This window comes from Mesoplodon densirostris, chromosome 11 (genome assembly GCF_025265405.1).
Source record: "Mesoplodon densirostris isolate mMesDen1 chromosome 11, mMesDen1 primary haplotype, whole genome shotgun sequence".
NCBI lineage: Eukaryota > Metazoa > Chordata > Mammalia > Artiodactyla > Ziphiidae > Mesoplodon > Mesoplodon densirostris.
Window position 1 is genome coordinate 18399690 of NC_082671.1, and position 24890 is coordinate 18424579.

Here is a 24890-nt window from a genome sequence, read left to right on the forward strand (position 1 = left end):
GTGGAGAAAAGGGAACCCTCTTGCACTGTTGGTGGGAATGTAAATTGATACAGCCACTATGGAGAACAGTATGGAGGTTCCTTATAAACCTCAAATAGAATTACCATATGACCCAGCAATCCCACTACTGGTCATGTACCCAGAGAAAACCATAATTCAAAAAGACACATGCACCCCAATGTTCATTGCAGCACTATTTACAATAGCCAGGTCATGGAAGCAACCTAAATGCCCATCGACAGACGAATGGGTAAAGAGGATGTTGCACATATATACAATGGAATATTACTCAGCCCTAAAAAGGAACAAAATTGGGACATTTGTAGAGACGTGGATGGACATAGAGACTGTCATACAGAGTGAAGTAAGTCAGAAAAAGAAAAACAAATATTGTATATTAACGCATATATGTGGATTCTAGAAAAATGGTACAGATGAACCGGTTTGCAGGGCAAAAATAGAGACACAGGTGTAGAGAACAAACGAATGGACACCACGGTGAGAAAGAAGCAGGGGGTGGTGGGATGAATTGGCAGACTGGGACTGACATATATACACTAATATGTCTAAGATAGATAACTAATAAGAACCTGCTGTATATATATATAAAAAAAGAGTGCCAGATTGGATACAAAAACAAGAGCCTACAATATGCTGCCTACAAGGGACCCACTTTAGGGCAAAGGACACATATAGATTGAAAGTGATGGTATGAAAAATGATATTTCATGCAAATGGAAATGACAAGAAAGCAGCTCACAATACTCATATCAAAGTAGACTTTAAAACAAAGGCTATAAAGAAAGATAAAGGACACTATATAATGATAAAAGGATCAATACAAGAAGAGGATATTACACTCGTCAACATATATGCACCTAATATAAGAGCACCCAAATACATAAAACAATAGATATAAAGGCAGAAATTGAAGGGAATACAATAATAGTAGGAGACTTTAACACTCTACTCACATTAATGGACAGATCTCCTAGACAGAATATCAGTAAGGCAACAGAGATCCTAAATGATACAATAGGACAGTTAGACTTAACTGACATTTTCAGGACATTACACCAAAAAAAACCAGAATAAACATTCTTTTCAAGTGCACATGGAACACTCTCCAGGACTGACCATACACTGGAGCACAAAATAAGCCTTAACAAATTTAAGAGTATAGAAATTATTTCAAGCATCTTTTCTGACCACAATGGCATGAAACTAGAAGGCAGCCACAGAAAAAGAAACGAGAAAAACATGAATACATGGAGAGTAAACAATATGCCACTAAAAAAAAAAATGGGTCAATGATGAAATCAAAGAGGAAATTAAAACATACCTTGAGACAAATGAAATGAGAATACAACCGTACAAAATCTATGGGATGCATAAAAAGCAGTTCTTAAAGGGAAATTCATAACAATATAGGTCTTCCTCAAAAAAAAAAGAAAAAAAGAAAAGAAAAACCTCAAATAAACAACCTAATCTACTACCTAAAAGAATTAGAAAAAGAAGAACAAACAAAACCTAAAGTCAGCAGAAGGAAGGAAATAATAAAGATCAGAGAGGAAATAAATAGTATAGAGATAAACAATAGAAAATATCAATAAAACCAAGAACTGGTTCTTTGAAAGTGTAAACAAAACTGAAAAACCTCTGGCCAGGCTCACCAAGAAGAAAAGAGAGAGGACCCAAATAAACAAAATAAGAAATGAAAAGGGAGAAATAATAGTGTGGAAATACAAAAAACCTTAAGAGAATACTATGAACAATTATATGCCAACAAATTCAACAACTTAGAGGAAATGGACAAGTTTCTAGAAACATACTGTCCACCAAAACTGAATCAAGAAGAAATAGATAATTTGAACAGACCAATCACTAGAAATGAAATAGAATCTGGAATAAAAATACTCCCTACAAAAAAATTCCAGGACTTTTGGCTTCACAGGTGAATTCTACAAAACATACAAAGAAGAACTTATACCAATTCTTCTCAAACTCTTCCGAAAGACTGAAGCAGAGGGAGCACTCCAAAAGACATTCTATGAAGCCACCATCACCCTGATACCAAAACCAGACAAAGATACCACGAAAAAAAGAAAATTACAGGCCAATATCTTTGATGAATATAGATGCAAATATTCTCAACAAAATATTAGCAAACCAAATCCAACAACACATGAAAAAGATCATACACAATGAACAAGTTGGATTCATCCCAGGGTCAGAAAGATGGTTCAACATACACAAATCAATCAATGTGATACACCAAAACAACAAAAGAAAAAAACACATGATCATCTCAATAGATGCAGAAAAAGGATTTGATAAAATTCAACCTCGCTTCATGATAAAAACTCTTCCCAAAGTGGGTATGGAGGGAACATATCTCAATATAATAAAACCTATTTATGACAAACCCACAGCCAATGTAGTACTCAACAGTGAAAGGCTGAAAGCCTTCTTACTAAAATTAGGAACAGGGGTCGGCAAGCTGCGGTCGGCTGGAGCAAGCTGCGGCCCGGCCCTGCTAGCGGCTGGACGGGCGAAGGCGCGAGTCCCAATTCCAAGGTCTCCCAGCACCACAGTGGCTCCGAGCAACTCCTGGGATGTCACAGAATCCTGTGGCAACTACTCTGAATGAAAGCAAAGGTGAAGAGCATCCAATGTGAGAGCAGAATGTTTTACAGTCAGAAGTCCGCTATGGGTCTCACCAAAAATTAAGGTGTCCACCAGACGTGGACCTGTCCACCAGAAAGACAAGATCGAGCCTCAACCACCAGAACACAGGCATTAGTCCCCCCCACCAGGAAGTCTATACAACCTACTGAAACAACCTTAGCCACTGGGGTCAGACACGAAAAACAACGGGAACTACGAATCTGCAGCCTGCAAAAAGGAGACCCCAAACACAGTAACATTAGCAAAATGAGAAGACAGAAAAACACACAGCAGGTGAAGGAGCAAGATAAAAACCTACCAGACCTAACAAATGAAGAGGTAATAGGCAGTCTACCTGAAAAAGAATTCAGAATAATGATGGTAAAGATGATCCAAAATCTTGGAAATAGAATAGACAAAATGCAAGAAACAGTTAACAAGGACCTAGAAGAACTAAAGATGAATCAAGCATCGATTAAAAACACAATACATGAAATAAAAAATACTCTAGATGGGATCAATAGCAGAATAACTGAGGCAGAAGAACGGATAAGTGAGGTGGAAGATAAAATAGTGGAAATAACTGATGCAGAGCAAAATAAAGAAAAAAGATTGAAAAGAACAGAGGACAGTCTCAGAGACCTCTGGGACAACATTAAACGCACCAACATTCGAATTATAGGGGTTCCAGAAGAAGAAGAGAAAAAGAAAGGGACTGAGAAAATATTTGAAGAGATTATAGTTGAAAACTTCCCCAATATGGGAAAGGAAATAGTTAATCAAGTCCAGGAGGCACAGAGAGTCCCATACAGAATAAATCCAAGGAGAAATACACCAAGACACATATTAATCAAACTGTCAAAAATTAAACACAAAGAAATCATATTAAAAGCAGCAAGGGAAAAACAACAAATAACACACAAGGGAATCCCCATCAGGTTAACAGCTGATTTCTCAGCAGAAACTCTACAAGCCAGAAGGGAGTGGCAGGACATAATTAAAGTGATGAAGGAGAGAAACCTGCAGCCAAGATTACTCTACCCAGCAAGGATCTCATTCAGATTTGATGGAGAAATTAAAACCTTTACAGACAAGCAAAAGCTGAGAGAGTTCAGCACCACCAAACCAGCTTTACAACAAATGCTAAAGGAACTTCTCTAGGCAAGAAACACAACAGAAGGAATATACCTACAATAACGAACCCAAAGCAATTAAGGAAATGGGAATAGGAACATACATATCAATAATTACCTTAAATGTAAATGGACTAAATGCTCCCACCAAAAGACACAGAGTGGCTGAATGGATACAAAAACAAGACCCATATATATGCTGTCTACAAGAGACCCACTTCAGACCTAAAGACACATACAGATTGAAAGTAAGGGGATGGAAAAAGATATTCCATGCAAATGGAAATCAAAAGAAAGCTGGAGTAGCAATTCTTATATCAGACAAAATAGACTTTAAAATAAAGACTATTAGAAGAGACAAAGAAGGACACTACATAATGATCAAGGGATCGATCCAAGAAGAAGATATAACAATTGTAAATATTTATGCACCCAACATAGGAGCACCTCAATACATAAGGCAAATACTAACAGCCATAAAAGGGGAAATCGACAGTAACACAATCATAGTAGGGGACTTTAACACCCCACTTTCACCAATGGACAGATCGTCCAAAATGAAAATAAATAAGGAAACACAAGCTTTAAATGATACATTAAACAAGATGGACTTAGTTGATATTTATAGGACATTTCATCCAAAAACAACAGAATACACATTTTTCTCAAGTGCTCATGGAACATTCTCCAGGATAGATCATATCTTGGGTCACAAATCAAGCCTTGGTAAATTTAAGAAAATTGAAATTGTATCAAGTATCTTTTCCGACCACAATGCTATGAGACTAGACATCAATTACAGGAAAAGATCTGTAAAAAATACAAACACATGGAGGCTAAACAATACACTACTCAATAACGAAGTGATCACTGAAGAAATCAGAGAGGAAATTAAAAAATACCTAGAAACAAATGACAATGGAGACACGACAACCCAAAACCTATGGGATGCAGCAAAAGCAGTTCTAAGGGGGAAGTTTATAGCAATACAATCCCACCTTAAGAAACAGGAAACATTTCGAGTAAACAACCTGACCCTGCACCTAAAGCAATTAGAGAAAGAAGAACAAAAAAACCCCAAAGCTAGCAGAAGGAAAGAAATCATAAAGATCAGATCAGAAATAAATGAAAAAGAAATGAAGGAAACGATAGCAAAGATCAACCAAACTAAAAGCTGGTTCTTTGAGAAGATAAACAAAATTGACAAACCATTAGCCAGACTCATCAAGAAAAGAAGGGAGAAGACTCAAATCAATAGAATTAGAAATGAAAAAGGAGAAGTAACAACTGACACTGCAGAAATACAAAAGATCATGAGAGATTACTATAAGCAACTCTATGCCAATAAAATGGACAACCTGGAAGAAATGGACAAATTCTTAGAAATGCACAACCTGCCAAGACTGACTCAGGAAGAAATAGAAAATATGAATAGACCAATCACAAGCACTGAAATTGAAACTGTGATTAAAAATCTTCCATCAAACAAAAGCCCAGGACCAGATGGCTTCACAGGCGAATTCTATCAAACATTTAGAGAAGAGCTAACACCCATCCTTCTCAAACTCTTCCAAACAATTTCAGAGGAAGGAACACTCCCAAACTCATTCTACGAGGCCACCATCACCTTGATACCAAAACCAGGCAAGGATGTCACAAAGAAAGAAAACTACAGGCCAATATCACTGATGAACATAGATGCAAAAATCCTCAACAAAATACTAGCAAACAGAATCCAACAGCACATTAAAAGGATCATACACCATGATCAAGTGGGGTTTATCCCAGGAATGCAAGGATTCTTCAATATACGCAAATCAATCAACGTGATACACCATATTAACAAGTTGAAGGAGAAAAACCATATGATCATCTCAATAGATGCAGAGAAAGCTTTCGACAAAATTCAACACCCATTTATGATAAAAACCCTGCAGAAAGTAGGCATAGAGGGAACTTTCCTCAACATAATAAAGGCCATATATGACAAACCCACAGCCAACATTGTCCTCAATGGTGAAAAACTGAAACCATTTCCACTAAGATCAGGAACAAGACAAGGTTGCCCACTCTCACCACTCTTATTCAACCTAGTTTTGGAAGTTTTAGCCACAGCAATCAGAGAAGAAAAGGAAATAAAAGGAATCCAAATCGGAAAAGAAGAAGTAAAGCTGTCATTGTTTGCAGATGACATGATACTATACATAGAGAATCCTAAAGATGCTACCAGAAAACTACTAGAGCTAATCAATGAATTTGGTAAAGTAGCAGGTTACAAAATTAATGTACAGAAATCTCTGGCATTCCTGTACACTAATGATGAAAAATCTGAAAATGAAATCAAGAAAACACTCCCATTTACCATTGCAACAAAAAGAATAAAATATCTAGGAATAAACCTACCTAAGGAGACAAAAGACCTGTATGCAGAAAATTATAAGACACTGATGAAAGAAATTAAAGATGATACAAACAGATGGAGAGATATACCATGCTCCTGGATTGGAAGAATCAATATTGTGAAAATGACTCTACTACCCAAAGCAATCTACAGATTCAATGCAATCCCTATCAAACTACCACTGGCATTTTTCACAGAACTAGAACAAAAAATTTCAAAATTTGTTTGGAAAAACAAAAGACCCCGAATAGCCAAAGCAATCTTGAGAACAAAAAAAGGAGCTGGAGGAATCAGGCTCCCTGACTTCAGACTATACTACAAAGCTACAGTAATTAAGACAGTGTGGTACTGGCATAAAAACAGAAAGATAGATCAGTGGATCAGGATAGAAAGCCCAGAGATAAACCCACGCACATATGGCCAACTTATCTTTGATAAAGGAGGCAGGAATGTACAGTGGAGAAAGGACAGCCTCTTCAATAAGTGGTGCTGGGAAAACTGGACAGGGACATGTAAAAGTATGAGATTCGATCATTCCCTAACACCATACACAAAAATAAGCTCAAAATGGATTAAAGACTTAAATGTAAGGCCAGAAACTATCAAACTCTTAGAGGAAAACATAGGTAGAACACTCTATGACATAAATCACAGCAAGATCCTTTTGGACCCACCTCCTAGAGAAATGGAAATAAAAACAAAGATAAACAAATGGGACCTAATGAAACTGAAAAGCTTTTGCACAGCAAAGGAAACCATAAACAAGACCAAAAGACAACCCTCAGAATGGGAGAAAATATTTGCAAATGAAGCAACTGACAAAGGATTAATCTCCAAAATTTATAAACAGCTCATGCAGCTCAATAGCAAAAAAACAAACAACCCAATCCAAAAATGGGCAGAAGACTTAAATAGGCATTTCTCCAAAGAAGATATACAGACTGCCAACAAACACATGAAAGAATGCTCAACATCATTAATCATTAGAGAAATGCAAATCAAAACTACAATGAGATATCATCTCACACCAGTCAGAATGGCCATCATCAAGAAATCTAGAAACAATAAATGCTGGAGAGGGTGTGGAGAAAAGGGAACACTCTTGCACTGCTGGTGGGAATGTGAATTGGTACAGCCACTATGGAGAACAGTATGGAGGTTCCTTAAAAAACTAAAAATAGAACTACCATATGATCCAGCAATCCCACTACTAGGCATATACCCTGAGAAAACCATAATTCCAAAAGAGACATGTATCAAAATGTTCATTGCAGCTCTATTCACAATAGCCCGGAGCTGGAAACAACCTAAGTGTCCATCATCGGATGAATGGATAAAGAAGATGTGGCACATATATACAATGGAATATTACTCAGCCATAAAAAGAAACGAAACTGAGCTATTTGTAATGAGGTGGATAGACCTAGAGTCTGTCATACAGAGTGAAGTAAGTCAGAAAGAGAAAGACAAATACCGTATGCTAACACATATATATGGAATATAAGAAAAAAAAATGTCATGAAGAACCTAGGGGTAAAACGGGAATAAAGACACAGACCTACTTGAGAATGGACTTGAGGATATGGGGAGGGGGAAGGGTAAGCTGTGACAAAACGAAAGAGAGGCATGGACATATATACACTACCAAACGTAGGCTAGATAGACAGTGGGAAGCAGCCGCAGAGCACAGGGAGATCAGCTCGGTGCTTTGTGACTGCCTGGAGGGGAGGGATAGGGAGGGTGGGAGGGAGGGAGATGCATGAGGGAGGGGATGTGGGAACAGATGTATATGTATGACTGATTCACTTTGTTATAAAGCAGAAACTAATAAAAAAAATAAATAAATAAAATAAAATAAAATTAGGAACAAGGCAATGATGCCCACTCTCACCACTTCTATTCAACATAGAATTGACAGTCCTAGCCAGAGCAATCAAACTAGAAAAAATAAAAATTATCCAAATTGGAAGAGAATAGGTAAAAGTGTCATTATATGAAGATGACATGATACTATATATAGAAAAACCTAAAGACTCCACACAAATACTGCAAGAACTGATAAATGAATTCAGCAAGGTAGCAGGATACAAGATTAACATACAGAAATAGGTTGCATTTCTTCATACTAACAATGAAATACCAGAAAGGGAGTATAAAAAAACTCCTTTTAAGATCACATCAAAAACAATAAAATATTTAGGAATACACTTGACCAAGGAGATGTAAGACTTATATGCTGAGAACTATAAAACATTAATAAAGGAAATTGATGTTGATTCAAAGAAATGGAAAGATATCCTATGCTCTTGGACTGGAAGAATTAATATTGTTTAAATGGCCATTCTACCCAAAGCAATGTACAGATTTAATGTGATCCCTATCAAATTTTTCACAGCTCTAGAACAAATAATCCAAAAATTTACATGAAACCATAAACGATCCAGAATTGCCAAAGCAATCCTAAGGAAAAAGAACAAGGCAGGAGGCATAACCCTCCCAAACTTTAGACAATACTACAAAGCTAAAGTAATCAAAACAGTGTGGTATTGGCACAAAAACAGGCATACAGATCAATGGAACAGAAAAGAGAATCCAGAAATAAACCTACACACCTACAGTCAATTAATCTTCAACAAAGCAGGCAAGGATATACAATGGAAAAAAGACAGTCTCTTCAGCAAGTGGTGCTGGGAAAGTTGGACAGCTTCATGTAAATCAATAAAGTTAGAACACATCCTCACACCATACACAAAAATAAACTCAAAATGGCTTAAAGACTTAAATAATAAGGCATGACACCATAAAACTCCTAGAAGAGAAGAACATAGGCAAAACATTCTCTGACATAAACCATACCAATGTTTTCTTAGGTCAGTCTCCCAAGGCAAGAGAAATAAAAACAAAAATAAACAAATGGGACCTAATTAAACTCAAAAGTTTTGCACAGCAAAGGAGGCCTTAAGCAAAATGGAAAGACAACCAGAATGGGAGAAAATATTTGCAAATGATGTGACCAACAAGGGCTGAATCTCCAAAATACAAACAGCACATATAACTCAACAACAATAAAACAAACAACCTAATTGAAAAATAGTCAGAAGAACTTCATAGACATTTCTCCAAAGAAGACATACAGATGGCCAGTAAGCACATGAAAAGATGCTCAACATTACTAATTATTAGAGAAATGCAAATCAAAACTACAATGAGGTACCACCTCACAGGGGTCCAAATGGCCATCATTAAAAAGTCCACAAATAACAAATGCTGGAGAGGGTGTGGAGAAACAGGAACCCTCCTACACTGTTGGTGGGAATGTAAATTGGTGCAGCCACTATGGAACGATATGGAGGTTCCTCCAAAAACTAAAAACAAAGTTGCCTATGATCTGGCAATCCCACTCCTGTGCATATATCCAGACAAAGCTATAATTTAAAAATAAACACGCACCCCTATGTTCACAGCAGCACTATTCACAGTAGCCAAGACATGGAAACAACCTAAATGCCCATCGACAGAGGAATGGATAAAGAAGGTGTGGTACGTATATACAATGGAATATTACTCAGCCATAAAAAATAATGAAATAATGTCATTTGCAGCAACATGGTTGGACCTAGAGATTATCATACCAAGTGAAGTAAGTCAGAAAGAAAAAGACAAATACCATATGATATCACTTATATGTGGAATCTAAAATATGATAATATGAAGTGATCTATGAAACAGAAACAGGCTCACAGACATAAAGAAGAAACTTGTCATTGCCAAGGGGATGGGCGTAGGTGGAGGGATGGATTGGGAGTTTGGGATTAGCAGATGCAAACTATTATATATAGAATTGATAAACAACAAGGTCCTACTGTATAGCACAGGGAACTATATTCTATATCCTATGATAAACCATAATGGAAAAGAATGTGAAAAAGAATGTACATATATGTATAACTGAATCATTTTGCTGTACAGCAGAAATGAACACAACATTGTAAATCAATTATACTTCAAGAAAATAAATTTTAAAAAAGACAGAAAATAAGCTGTTGGGATGTGGTTTGATATAATGCAGTATATACTCTTGACCATCTAACAGTATATGTTGCTGTTTATCCTATAGCCAGAATACATAGGTATTTGAATTAAAGGGTGGAAGCAGGAATTATCTCATTATTATATCTAATAACCAACTTATTTTTCCCCATGTCTTAAAATTTTGGTTTTGCTTGTTGAGAGGAAGTAGTTTCCAAATGAGGGATACTCTGACCAGAGGACATGATATTTCCATTACCTGGAATTGAGGCTACCACATGGCCATTTTGTTCTCTCACTGAGTCAACAGGAGAGGAACTGATTGATCCCAATTTATTAAGTTGAAATAAGAGTTCTGCTACAAAGTAGTGGCAAGATTGTATTTGGAGCCCAGAGGATTCTAAAATGGAGTCTTTTAGTACTTCTGTGTCAAACAGTGAAAGTAGTAGAAAACTAGAGCAACCCAATAAAGACAGGACCATGAAGAACACTGACCCTTCAGGACTGAAGGTTTGGTTCATATCATTAGCAAAAAACCTCACACAGCTGTCTGATTACATGATATATGACATGTATCCATCATTATGGTATCAGATAGAGTATTTTCAGTATCTTAAAAATAATCTGTATTCTGTCTATTCATCCTTCCCCTCTACCCCTAACCCTTAGCAACCACTAATCGTTTTACTGTCATCATATTTTTGACTTATCCAGAATGTCATATAGTGGGAATCATATAGTATGTAGGCTTTTTAAATTGGTTTCTTTGACTTAGCAATATGCATTTAAAATTCTTCTATGTCTTTTTAACACTAAATAATATTCCACTGTCTGGATGGACAACAGTTTACCCATTTTCCTACTGAAGAACATCATGATTGCTTCCAAGTTTTGGCAATTATGAATAAAGCTACTATAAACATCTGTGTGCAGGCTTTGAGTGGATATAAGTTTTTCAACTCCTTTGGGTAAATACCAAGAAGTGCGATTGCTGGGTCATGTGGGATGAGTATCTTTAGTTTTATAAGAAATCATCAAACTCTCTTCCAAAGTGTCTGTATCATTTTGCATTCCTACCAGCAATGAATGTGAGTCCCTGTGCCTCTGCATCCTTGTCAACATTTATTGTTGTCAGTGTTCTGCATTTGGGCCATTCTAATAAGTGTGTAGTGGTATATTATTGTCATTTTAACTTGCATTTCCCTGATGATATATGATGTGGAGCATCTTTTCATATGCTTATTTGCCATCCATATATCTCCTTTGGTGAGGTGTCTGTTAAGGTCTTTGGCCCATTTTAAAATCAGGCCCATCTCCTTTTTCCCTTGCACCTTTTGGATGGGAAAAAAATTAGTTGTTTGTTCAAATGAGATTCTCCATTTTGGATTTTGCTGATTGTATTTTCATAGTGTAATTTAACATGTTATTCTCTTCCCTGTATTCCTTATGAAGTGGTATTTACATCTAAACTGACACTTAATAAGATTAGTTTCGCTTGGAGTTAGGGAGGAGGGCTCTTTCAAAGGTGATATTTCAAGTTTCTAACTTTCGTAAAGATGTTCAAAATAGCTGCTTCCTTTTTGCAATATTATTCATCACTTATGACCATTCATTAATTCCTTAGGGTTTGAAAATTATAATTCTCTCATCCCCCTTTTTTATTATTTGGAATGCTTCTATAGAGAGATTTGTCTTTATACGTTAATAATTCTAATAAACATATTGAATAGGAAAGGCAGGATCAATGCAATTTTCCCCCTAAGTACCAGTTTTAAATATATTAAAGTGGTGCTTAACAAGCATCCAAAGTTGACCATGTGACTTTTTTGTAGTGTTGTTATGAATTCATTAATTTAAACATCCTATATAATTCAACTCTTACAGTTATTATCTTACTGATACTCAAATTTTCCTATATTTGACTAGCAGGAGCTTGTTCACATTGGCTCCTGAGTCCTTTGGGCACAATCTAGTCTCGAAGGTCTCCTTGCTTTTCAGTATGACAAGATATTCTGGGCCCACCTTATGTCCCCAGACTTAGTAACAGTCACATATCAAAAAACCATGGTTCCTTATTTTGTGGTATTTATAGAGCCCAATTCAGAGCTAGCTGTACTTATTGCTCTTGGTTGATCATTGCTTCTAGATATTTTCTGTCCATAGCTACGATATATACATTTTTCAGACTGAAAACTCCTAACTGAAATTTAGGGCTATAAAGTTTTTCTTAACTTCATTTATCTTATATTATACATGGTACTTTAAGCCATGAGGCTGCATGAGGTTACTAAAGGGGTAAAAGTAGATAGAGCAGAGAAGATATTTCAAGGACTGAACTGTGGGGTACACCAGCAGTGAAGACTAAGAGGAAAGGACCACTGAGGCAGGAGGAGAACTAAGGGATTGTGGTGTTCTGAAAACCATGTGAAGAAAATGGATCAAAGAGAAGGGCACAATCAATGGTATACAATTCTGCTAATTGATCAATTAAAATGAGGTCTGGAAATTGATCACTGGATTCATTCATGTGAAGCATTTGATGTTATTGATGAAAGCAGTTGTGGTGGAATGGTGGAAGCAAAAAAACTAATTTGATTTGGTGGGAAAAGAATTAGAGAAGAGGAATTAAATGAGGAGTATAGATGAAGGCTTGGTCTTAGAAACATGGAGCATCCATAGGAACAGAAGGGAAGACAGATAATATGAATACAAATATAGGTGGAGAGTAAATGTGGTGAGGCAGGTTGCAATATTTCTCTCCTGATTTATTTCTGTTTCATCAGTGACTTCCCTAGTCAAGGTCAGCTGACAATGAAAGTTGGGAAAGAAATATTGAAAGTTTGAGAAGAGAAGTCATTCAGGAAAACAAGTGATTGGGTTATTAAAAGGTATTATGTTTGGAGGTGGGATCAAGGTGGCAGCATAAGAGGATATGGAGCTCATCTCCCCCCACGAACACATTAAAAATACATCTACATGTGGAATAATCCTCACTGAAAACTAACTGGAGACTGGCAGAAGGACTCCTGTGCAACCAAGACCATAAGAAAAATACACACGTAATTGGATAGGACAGGAAACAAATCAACCAGGTCAGGACCTGTGCCCCTGGGAGGGAACTCAGATAAAAAAGGAGATTACATAGGCAGACACCCAGCCTGGGGAGTGAGTAGATAGAGCCACAGATTGGGCACCATAGTCCTGGGATTCTACACGAGGGAGATAAGTCCCCTTGGCTGGTTGGACAACCACTGAGACAAACAGAAGGGCTGTGTAATGCCTGGACTATGCTCATGAAGAGCACACGCATGCTGGCTAGCCCACATGGCAGAGACAGTTCTGCTCTAGTGGCTGCTGGGTTTCCCACAATCACCTTGCTTCGTGCCCCAACCTGAGCCAAGTAAACGTTCTGGCTCTGCTCACTTTACATTGCAGGGTGGCATTGTATCTGGGGTCATTAAGCCAAAGGAAAAGACATCACAGGGTGGCATTGTATCTGGGGTCATTAAGCCGAAGGAAAAGACATCACAGGGTGGCATTGTATCTGGGGTCATTAAGCCGAAGGAAAAGACATCACAGGGTGGCATTGTATTTGGGGTCATCAAGCCCAAGGAAAAGACATCACAGGGTGGCACTGGATCTGGGGTAGTCAGGCCCAGGGAAAAGAGTTGACTGTGGGACACAGCGCCTACCCAGGGTGGAACCCGGGGGAATTGGGTGGTGGCTATTGTTGGTGCTTACTCTGCATCACCCCAGAAGCAGTCCAGATCTCTGGCTGCAGCTGCTCCACCACACTGACCATTTTAACAGGGAACTAGAAAATATAAAAAAGATCCAATAAGAAATGAAGAATTCAATAGATGAAATATAAAACACACTAGAAGGGAGACTGGATCAGATGGCAGATGAATAGGATATGGAGCTCACCTTCTCCCACAAATACATCAAAAATACTTCTACATGTGTAATGATCCTCACAGAACATCTAATGAATGCTGGCAGAAGACCTCAGAGTTCCAAAGGACAAGAAAGTTTCCACATAACTGGGTAGGACAAGAGAAAAAAGAAAAAAAGAAGAGAGAGAGAGAGAGAGAGAGAGAGAGAGAGAGAGAGAGAGAGAGAGAGAGAGAGAGAGAGAGAGAAAGAAATCAGGATGGGACCTGTGTCCCTGGGAGGAATCTGTGAAAGAGGAAAGGTTTTCACACACTGGGAAGTCCCCTCACTGGTGGGGAGATCAGCTAGGCAGAGGGGGAGTTTCAGAACCTCAGAGGAGAGCACAAAAAGCATATGTGGAGGGCAAATCATAGAGAGACCTGCACAGATGGTCAGTGCCACTGCCCAGCACTCCCCAGCCTGAGATGTTCATCTGCTGGAGTGGGCAGGGGCTGGGTGCTGAGGCTCACTCAGGCTTCAGAGGTCAGACGCTGGGGAGAGGACTGGGGTTGGCTGTGTGGAGACAGCCTGAGGGGATTAGGGTGTGGTGCACCATAACTGAGGGAGTATGGGAAGAAGCCTGGGTCTGCCAGAGAGGCAAGGTGCCATTGTTGAGAGCAAGCAAGGAGAGGGGCGGGATCACCATAGGAGCTTCTTTCTCCATGTGTGCTCTCAGGTGGCAGGGCACTTCCTACATGAACTCTGGGGGTGAACACAAGCTGCCACTGCCTTCTCGGACTCCAGAGGCAGGCAGGGACAGCTGCCACTGCCAAGGGTCCCACAACCAGGCGCCAGTCACAGCTGCCAACTTCCTAGGAGCGTGCATGGTCTGCTGTCCCCATTACCACAGGTCCCACGGCTGGGCACCAACCACTGCCCCCAGCTACCTGAAAGTATATGGGACCTAATGCTCCGCCACTGCCGAGGGTCCCATGACCGGATGCCAACTGCTCCCCCCGCCTTCCTGGGAACATGCATGGGCCATGCATCTACACTGAGGAAAGAGACTGCAAGCATCCAAGCCAAAAACAGCTCTCACACCAAAAAAATATTAAACCCACACAAGCTATGCAGGAACAATCCTGTGTATAAATAGCCCTCTAAGACTACAGCAGATAATCATTTCTCCTAAACTCACAGAGTAAGAGAAATATAAGCAAAATGATGAAGCAGAGGATCATTCCCAGTTAAAAAACCAAGAGTATTCCCATGAAGGTATAAACAATGAAACAGACCTCTTCAGCCTAGTAGACACCAAGTTCTAAAAGAAGGTAATGAAAATACAGAAGGAATTAAGAAAGGCTATGGACAGAAATGAAGATTACTGGAAAAAGAAATTAGAAATTATAAGGAGGAGCCAAGAAAAATTAGAAAGTTCACTTGCCAAGTTGAAAGCTGAGCTAAAGGCAATGAACAGCAGAATGAATAGTGCAGAAGTAAGAATAAGTTATCTGGAAGACAGAATAATGGAAATTACCCAATCAAAACAGCAGACAGAAAGCCAAATGAAAAAAATGAAAACAATATAAGAGACCTATGGGATAAAATAAAGCATGTCAATCTGAGCATCATAGGGATTCCAGAAAGAAAGAGAAAAGGAGATCAAACATGTATTTGAAGAAATTATTGCTGAAAACTTCCCAAACCTAAAGAAGGAAACAGATATCAGGTACAGGAAGCACAATGGGTTCCAAACAAGATGAACCCAAACAGACTTGTGTATTATAATTAAAATGGCAAAAGTTAAGAACAAAGGGAGGATTCAAAAGCAGCAAGAGAAAACAAATAGTTAATTACTGTTGAACCTCTATAAGGCTATCAGCTGATTCCTCTACAGAAACGTTGCAGGCCGGAAGGGAGTAGCATGATATATTCAAAATTCTGAAAGGGAAAAATTTGCAACCTAGGATATTCTACCCAGCAAGATTATCATTTAGAATAGAAAGAGAGAGAAAGAATTTCTCAGACAAGCAAAAACTAAAAAAATACAGCAATACTAAACCCATCCTAAAAGAAATATTGAAAGGACTTCTCTAACTAGAAAAGAAGCACAAATCTATAGGAAAGAGTAAATGACAATTGGAAAATAAATCACATAAATAAGCCAGGATACAGATCAAAAAGAAGAAAAAAAAACTATTTGTGAAAGTGATGATAAACAAAAGGAACATCAAAAGGATAAACATGAGGATGTAAAAAAGGATACCAAAACCATAAAATGTGGGGAAGGAGAGTAAGAAAATGTAGATTCTTTTTTTTTTTTTTTTAAGAATGTGTTGGAGCCTATATGATTATCAGTCTAAAGCAAGCAGATATAAGAAGGAGTTAACATACTTGAAAAATGGTGCAACCACAAATTAAAAACATACAATAGATTCACAAAAACCAAAAAGAGAGAATACAAACATAAAATAAAAGGAAATCATCAAACCACAAAAAGAAAAAGAAAAAAAAAACCAAAGAAGAAACATAGAATCAACTGGAAAATAAGGTTTAAAATGGCAATAAATACATATGTATCAGTAATTACCTTAAATGTCAATGGACTGAATGCTCCAATCAAAAGATACAGACTGGCAGGCTGGATAAAAAAAGCAAAAGGCTACAATATGCTGCCTACAAGAAACCCACCTTAGGGCAAATGACACAATAGATTGAAAATGAGGGGATAGAAAAAGATATTTCATGCAGACAGAAATGACAAGAAAGCAGGAGTTGCAATACTCATATCAGACAAAATAGACTTTAAAACAAAGGCCATAAGGAAAGATAAAGAAGGACACTGTATAATGATAATAGGATCAATACAAGAAGAGGATATTATAACTACCAACATATATGCATCCAATATAGGAGCACCCAAATACATAAAACAAATACTAAAAGATATAAAGGAATAAAATGACAGTAGGAGACCTTAACACCCCAATCACATCAATGGACAGATCTTCTAGACAGAAAATCAGTGAGGCAACGGAGATCCTAAATCATACAATAGAACTGTTAGACTTAACTTATATTTTCAGGACATTACATGTAAAAAACAAAACAAAACAAAAAAACAGAATACATATTCTTTTCTGGTGCACATGGAACATTCTCTAGGACTGATCACATACTAGACCACAAAACTAACCTCAACAAATTTAAGAGTATAGATATTATTTCAAGCACCTTCTCTGACTGTAATGTCATGAAACTAGAAATCAACCACCAGAAAAGAGATGAGAAAAAAATGATTACATGGAGACTAAACAACATGCTACTAACAAAACCAACAAAGGAATCAAAGACCAAATTAAAACATACCTTGAGACAAACAACACTGAAAACACAACCATACAAAATCTATGGTATGCAGCAAAAGCAGTTCTTAGAGGGAAGTTCATAACAATACAGGCCTTCCTCAATACAAAAAAAAACAAGAAAAATCTCAAATAAACAACCTAACCTACCACCTAAAAGAATTAGAAAAAGAACAAATGATACCTAAAATCAACAGAAGGTAGGAACTAATAAAGATGAGGGAGAAAATAAATAAAATAGAGATTAAAAAAAAGAAAAAAATCAATAAAACAAAGAGCTGGTTCTTTGAAAGCGTAAACAAAATTGACAAACTTCTGGCCAGGCTTACCAAGAAGAAAAGAGAGAGGGCCCAAATAAACAAGATAAGAAATGAAAAAGGAGAAATCTAAACAGATACTGCAGAAATAAAAAAACATAAGAGAATACTATGAACAATTATATGCCAACAAATTTGACAACCTAGAAGAAATGGACAATTTTCTAGAAACACACCACCCACCAAAATTGAATCAAGGAGAACTAGATTATTTGAACAGACTGATCACTATAAATGAAATAGAATCTGGAAAAGAAAAACACAAACAACAATAAAAATAAAACCCAAAAACTCCCTACAAACAAAATCCAAGACTAGATGGCTTCACAAGTGAATTCTACCAAACATAAAAAGAAGAACCTATACTGATTCTTCTCAAACTCTTCCAAAAGATTGAAGAGGAGGGAGCACTCCAAAGGACATTCTATGAAGCCACCATCAACCTGATACCAAAACCAGACAAAGATACCACCAAAAAAGAAAATTACAGGCCAATATCTTTGATAAATATAGATGCAAAAATTCTCAACAAAATATTAGCAAACCAAATCCAACAACACATAAAAAAGATCACACATGATGATCAAGTGGGATTCATCCCAAGTTCACAAGGGTGGTTCAACATATGCAAATCAATCAATGTAATACACTGCATTAACAAAAGAAAGGTAAAAAAACACATGATCATCTCAATAGATTTAACATTTGACAAGATTCAACATCTATTCATGTAAGAAACTCTTACCAAAGTGGATATAGAGGGAACATATCTCAACATAATAAAAGCCATTTATAATAAACCCACAGTCATAATACTTAACAGTGAAAAGCTGAAAGCCTTCCTGCTAAAATGTGGAAAAAGACAAGGATTCCCACTCTCACCACTTCTATTCAACATAGTATTGACAGTCCTAGACACAGCAACCAGACAAGAAATAAAATGTATCCATATTGGAAGGAAAGAGTTAAAACTGTCACTATATGCAGATAACCATAATACTATATAAAGGAAACCCTAAGGGCTCCACACAAAATCTACTAGAATAAATGAATTCAGCAAAGTAGCAGGATACAAGATTAACATTCAGAAATCGATTGCATTTCTTTAAATGTACAATGAAATATCAGAAAGCAAATCTAAAAAAAAATACATTTTAAAATTGCACTAGAAAAAGAAAAAAGCAAAAAACAACCTAGGAATAAACCTGACCAAGAAGGTGAAACATTAATAAAACTATAAAACATTAATAAAGGAAACATTAGAACTATAAAACATTAATAAGGAAATTAAAGAGGATTCAAAGAAATGTAAAGATATCCCATGTTCTTGGATTGAAAGAATTAATACTGTTAAAATAGCAATACTACCCAAAGCAATCTACAGATTTAATGCAATCCCTATCAAATTACCCATGATATTTTTCACAGAACTAGAACAAATAATCCAAAAATTTATAAGAAACCATAAAAGATCCAGAATTGCCAAGGCAATCTGAGGAAGAAAACAAAGCAGGAGGCATGACTCTCCCAAGACCTCAGAAAATACTACAAAGCTACAGTAATCAAAACAGTATGGAATTGGTACAAAAGCAGACATATGGATTAATGGAACAGAATAGAAAGCCCAGAAATAAACCCACACACATATAGTCAATTAATTTTTGACAATGGAGGCAAGGATATAAAATGGGAATAAGACAGTCTGATCAGCAAGTGGTGCTGGGAAAGTTGGACAGCTGCATATAAATCAATGAAGTTAGAACACACCCTGACACAATGCACAAAAAATAAAGTTAAAATTGCTTAAAGACTTAAACATAAGACATGATACTGTAAAACTTACAAGAGAGCATAGGTAAAACATTTTCTGACATAAATCATATCAATGTTTACTTAGGTCAGTCTCCCAAGGCAGAAGAAATAAAAGCAGAAATTTAAAAATGGAACCTAATCAAATTTACAAGCTTCTGTACAGCAAAGGAAACCATAAACAAAATGGAAAGGCAAAGTACAGACTGGGAGAAAATATTTGCAAATGATGCGACCAACAAGGGCTTAATCTCTAAAACATACAGCAGCACATACAACTCAACAACAAAAAAACCAATAAAAAAAATGGGCAGAAGAACTTAATAGACATTTCTTGAAAGAAGACATACAGATGACCAGCAGGCACATGAAAAGCTGCTCAACGTCACTAATTGTTAGAGAAATGCAAATCAAAACTATAATGAGGTACCACCTCACATGGGTCCGAATGGCCATCGTTAAAAAGTCTACAAATAACAAATGCTGGAGAGGGTGTGGAGAAATGGGAACCTTCCTACACTCTTGGTGGGAATGTAAGTTGATTCAGCCACTGTGGAAAACAGTATTGAGGTTTGTCAGAAAACTAAAAGTAGAACTATCATATGATCCAGCAATCCCACTCCTGGCATATACATGGACAAAACTCTAATTCAAAAAGATACATGCACCCCCCCCTGTTCATAGTAACAATATTCACAAGATATGGCCAAGATATGGAAGCAATCTAAACAATCTAAATTCCCATTGACAGATGAATGGATAAAGAAGATGTGGTACATATATACAATAGGATACTACTCAGTCATAAAAAAGAATAAAACAATGCCATTTGCATCAACATAAATGGACCTAGAGATTATCATACTAAGTGAAGTAAGTCAGAAAGAGAAAGACAAATACCATATGATATCACTTATATGTGGAATCTAACTAAAACATGGCACAAATGAACCTATCTACAAAACAGAAACAGACTCACAGATATAGGGAACAGACTTGTGGTTGCCAAGGGGGAGGAGAGGAGGGAGAGGGATGTACTGGGAGTTTGGGGTTAGTAGATAGAAATTATTGCATTTAGAATGGATAAACAACAAGGTCCTACTATATAGCACAGGCAAGTATATCCAATCTCCTGGGATAAATCATAATAGAAAAGAATATAAGAAAAGAATGTACCAATATATATGTGTAAAACTGAGTCACTTTGCTGAATGGCAGAAATTAGCACAACATTGTAAATCAACTATACTTCAATAAAAAGAAAGAAAGAAAGAAAGAAATGGGCAGAGGCCCCAAATAGGCATTTTTCAAAGAAGACATACAGATGGCCAACAGGCGTAGGAAAAAATGCTCAACATCATTAACCATCAGAGAAATGCAAATCAAAACCAAAATGAGATATCACCTCACACCTGTCTGAATGGCCATGATCAAAAGGAGAAGAAATAACAAATGTTGGCAAGGATGTGAAGAAAAGCGAGCTCTCGTGCACTGTTCATGAGAATGTAAACTGGTGCAGCCACTATGGAAAACAATATGGGGTTACTCAAAAAATTAACAATTGAACTACCATATAGTCCTGAAATTCCACCCCCTGGGCATTTATTGGAAGAAAATGAAAATATATATGGACCCTGATATTCATAGCAGCATTATTTGCAATAGCCAAGATATGGAAGCGACCTAAGTGCCCATCAACAGATGAATGGATACAAATAAACACACACACACACACACACACACTGGAATATTAGTCAGCCATAGAAAAAGAATGAAATCTTGCCATTTGCGACAACATGGATGGACCTGGACGGTATTATGCTAAGTGAAAGAGAAAAAGAAAGACAAAGAAAGACAGACAGAGAAAGACAAATCCTGTATGTTCTCACTTATATGTGAAACCTATAAAACAAAACCAATGAAAAAATGTAACAAAGCAGAAACAGACTCACAGGTAAAGAGAACAAAGTAGTGGTTGCCAGAGGGAGAAGGGTGAAGGGAATTAAGAGGTACAAACTAGCAGTTATAAAGTAAATAAGTCCCAGGGATGTAATGTACATCATAAGGAATACAGTCAATGTTTTATAATAACTTTGTGTGTAATGTACAAAAATATTGAATAAATATGTTGTACACCTGAAACTAATATTGCAAGTCAACTATACTTCAATAAAAAAATTTTTAATTAAAGTAAAAAAAACACACTAGAAGGAATGAATAGCAGACTAAGTGATGCAAAAGAACACATAAGTGATCTCGAAGATAGAATAATGGAAATCATCCAAACAGCAAAAAAATTCTTTTAATGGAAGAAAGTTAAGAGATCTATGGGATAATATTAAGTGTACAAATATCAGCATTGTAGAGGTCCCAGAAGGAGAAGGGTGGAGGGATCTAAAATGTATTTGAAAAACAAATATCTGGGTATAGGAAGCACAAAGGGTCCAAAATATTATGTCCCCCAAACAGACTCACACCAAGACATATCATAATTAAAATGGCAAAAGTTAAAGATAAAAAGAGTATTCTAAAGGTGACAAGAGAAAAACAGAGTCTTATACAAGGGAATTCCCATAAGCTATCAGCCCATTTCTCTGTAGAAACATTGCAGACCAGAAGGCAGTAACATGATATATTCAAAGTGCTAAAAGGGAAAAACCTGAAACGTAGGATACCCTACACAGCAAGATTATCATTTAGAAAAGAAGGAGAGATAAAGGACATCTCAGACAAGCAGAAATTAAAAGGATTCATCAATACTAAACCTACCCTAAAAGACATATTAAGGGGTCTTCTCTAAGTGAAAAAGAAGAAAGAATCTATAGAAAAGGGAAAACCCCACTAGGAGAGCAAATATATAGTAAGGACCGAGGATCAACCACTTAAATAAGCCAGTATGAAGAGTAAAACAAAAAATTGTAAAACAACTGTAATTACAATGAACAATTAATGGATAAACATGAAGATGTAAAATGTAACATCAAAAACACATTATGAGGTTGTGGGGACTAAAATCTGTAGATCTTTAGAATGTACTTGAACTTGACTACCAGTTTAAAACAAACAGATATAGTTATAGGTCAAAATATATGAACCCCATGGTAACCACAAATCAAAAACCTACAACAGATATATAAAAACTGGAAAGAAAGGAACAGAAGCGCACAACTAAAGAAAATCATCAAACCACAAGAGAAGAAACAAAATGAAGAAAAAATGAACAGGGAAGAACTACAAAAACAACTGGAAAACAAGTAATAACATGACAATAAGTACATAACTGTCAATAATTACCTTAAATGTCAATGGACTAAAAGCTACAATCAAAAGACATAAGGTGGCTGATTGGATAAAACAAAACAAAATGAAAAACAAACAAACAAAAACCCAAGAACTATCTATACACTGCCTACAAGAGATTCACTTCAGAGCTAAAGATGCACACTGAAAGTGAGGGTATGGAAAAGATATTCCATGCAAATGGAAATGGCAAGAAAGTGGGAACAGCAATACTCACATCAGACAAAATAGTCATTAAAATAAAAGCAAAAGACAAAGAAGGGTATTATATAATGATAAAGAGATCAATACAAAAGAGGATATTACACTTGTTAATACACATTCACCCAACACAGGAATACCTAAATATATGATGAAAATACTAACTTGGAGGGCCTTATGCTAAGTGAAATACGTCAGATAAAGAAAGACAAATGTTGTATGATATCACCTATATGTGGAATCTAAAAAGTAGAACAAACTAGTGAATATAACAAAAAAGAAGCAGATTCACACATGTAGAGAACAAACTAGTAGTTACCAGCAGCGTGAAGGCAGGGGTGGCAATATAGGAATGTGGGAGTGGGAGGTAAAAATTATTGGGTGTAAGATAGGCTCAAGGATGTACTGTACAAAACAGGGACTATAACAAGTATATTTTGATAACTGTAAATTAAAAGTAACATTTAAAATTTCTATAAGAAAAAAGTTTTTAATTAAAAAATTAAAAATTATAAAATTTAAAAATCACATGATCATCTCAACAGATGAAGAAGCAGCACTTGACAAAATTCAGCACCCATTTATGATAAAAGCTCCCATCAAAGTGGGTATAGAGGGACCATATCTCAATAGACTAAAGGCCATTTATGACAAACCAACAGATAATATCATACTAAACAATGAAAAACTGAAAGTCTTCCCTCTAAAATTAGGAACCAGACAAGAATGCCCAGTCTTGCCATGTCTGTTTAACATAGATCTGTTTACCATAGTATTGGAAGTCCTACCACAACAATCAGACAAGAAAAAGAAATAAGTCATCCAAAATAGAATGGAAGTAGTAAAACTGTCACTTTTGGCATATGACATGATATTTTATATAGAAAACACTTAAGTCTCCACCTCAAAACTATTAGAACTAAGAAATGAATTCAGTAAAGTTGCAGGATACAAGATGAATATACAGAAATCTGTTGCTTTTCTATACACTAATAATGAACTATCAGAAAGAGAAAGTAAAAAAAACACATCCCATTTAACACTGCATCAAAATGAATAAAATACCTAGAAATAAACTTAACCAGGTAGGTGAAAGACCTCTACTCTGAAAACTATAAAATACTGGCAAAGGAAATTGAAGATGATACAAAGAAATGGAAAGATATCCTGTGCTCTTGGCTTGGAAGAATTACTATTGTTAAAGTTTCCATACTATCCAAAGTAACCTACAGATTTAACGCAATTCTATTTTAAAAAAAAATGACATTTTTCACAAAACTAGAACAAATCATCCTAAAATTCATATGGAACCACAAAAGATCCCGATTTGCCAAAGCAATCTTGAGAAAAAGAATAAAACTGGAGATATCACCCTCTCAGACATCAAAATATACTACAAAGTTACAGTCAAATTAGCATGGTACTACCACAAAAAAGGACACATAGATCTATGGAACAGAATAGAGAGCACAGAAATAAACCCACATGCATATAATTAATTAATCTATGACAAAAGAGGCAAGAATATACAATGGAGGGAAAACAGTCTCTTCAAAACCTCATGCTGGGAAAACTGGACAGCTACATGTGAAAAAGTGAGATTAGAACATTTCCCCACACCATACAAAAAAATAAACTCAAGATGAATTAAAGACTTAACCATGAGACCAGAAACCATAAAACTCCTAGAAGAGAACATAGGCAGAACACGCTTTGACATAAATTGTAGCAATCTATTTTTTGGATCTGTCTCTGTAGGCAATGGAAACAAAAGAAAAGAAAAAGCAAGTGGGAC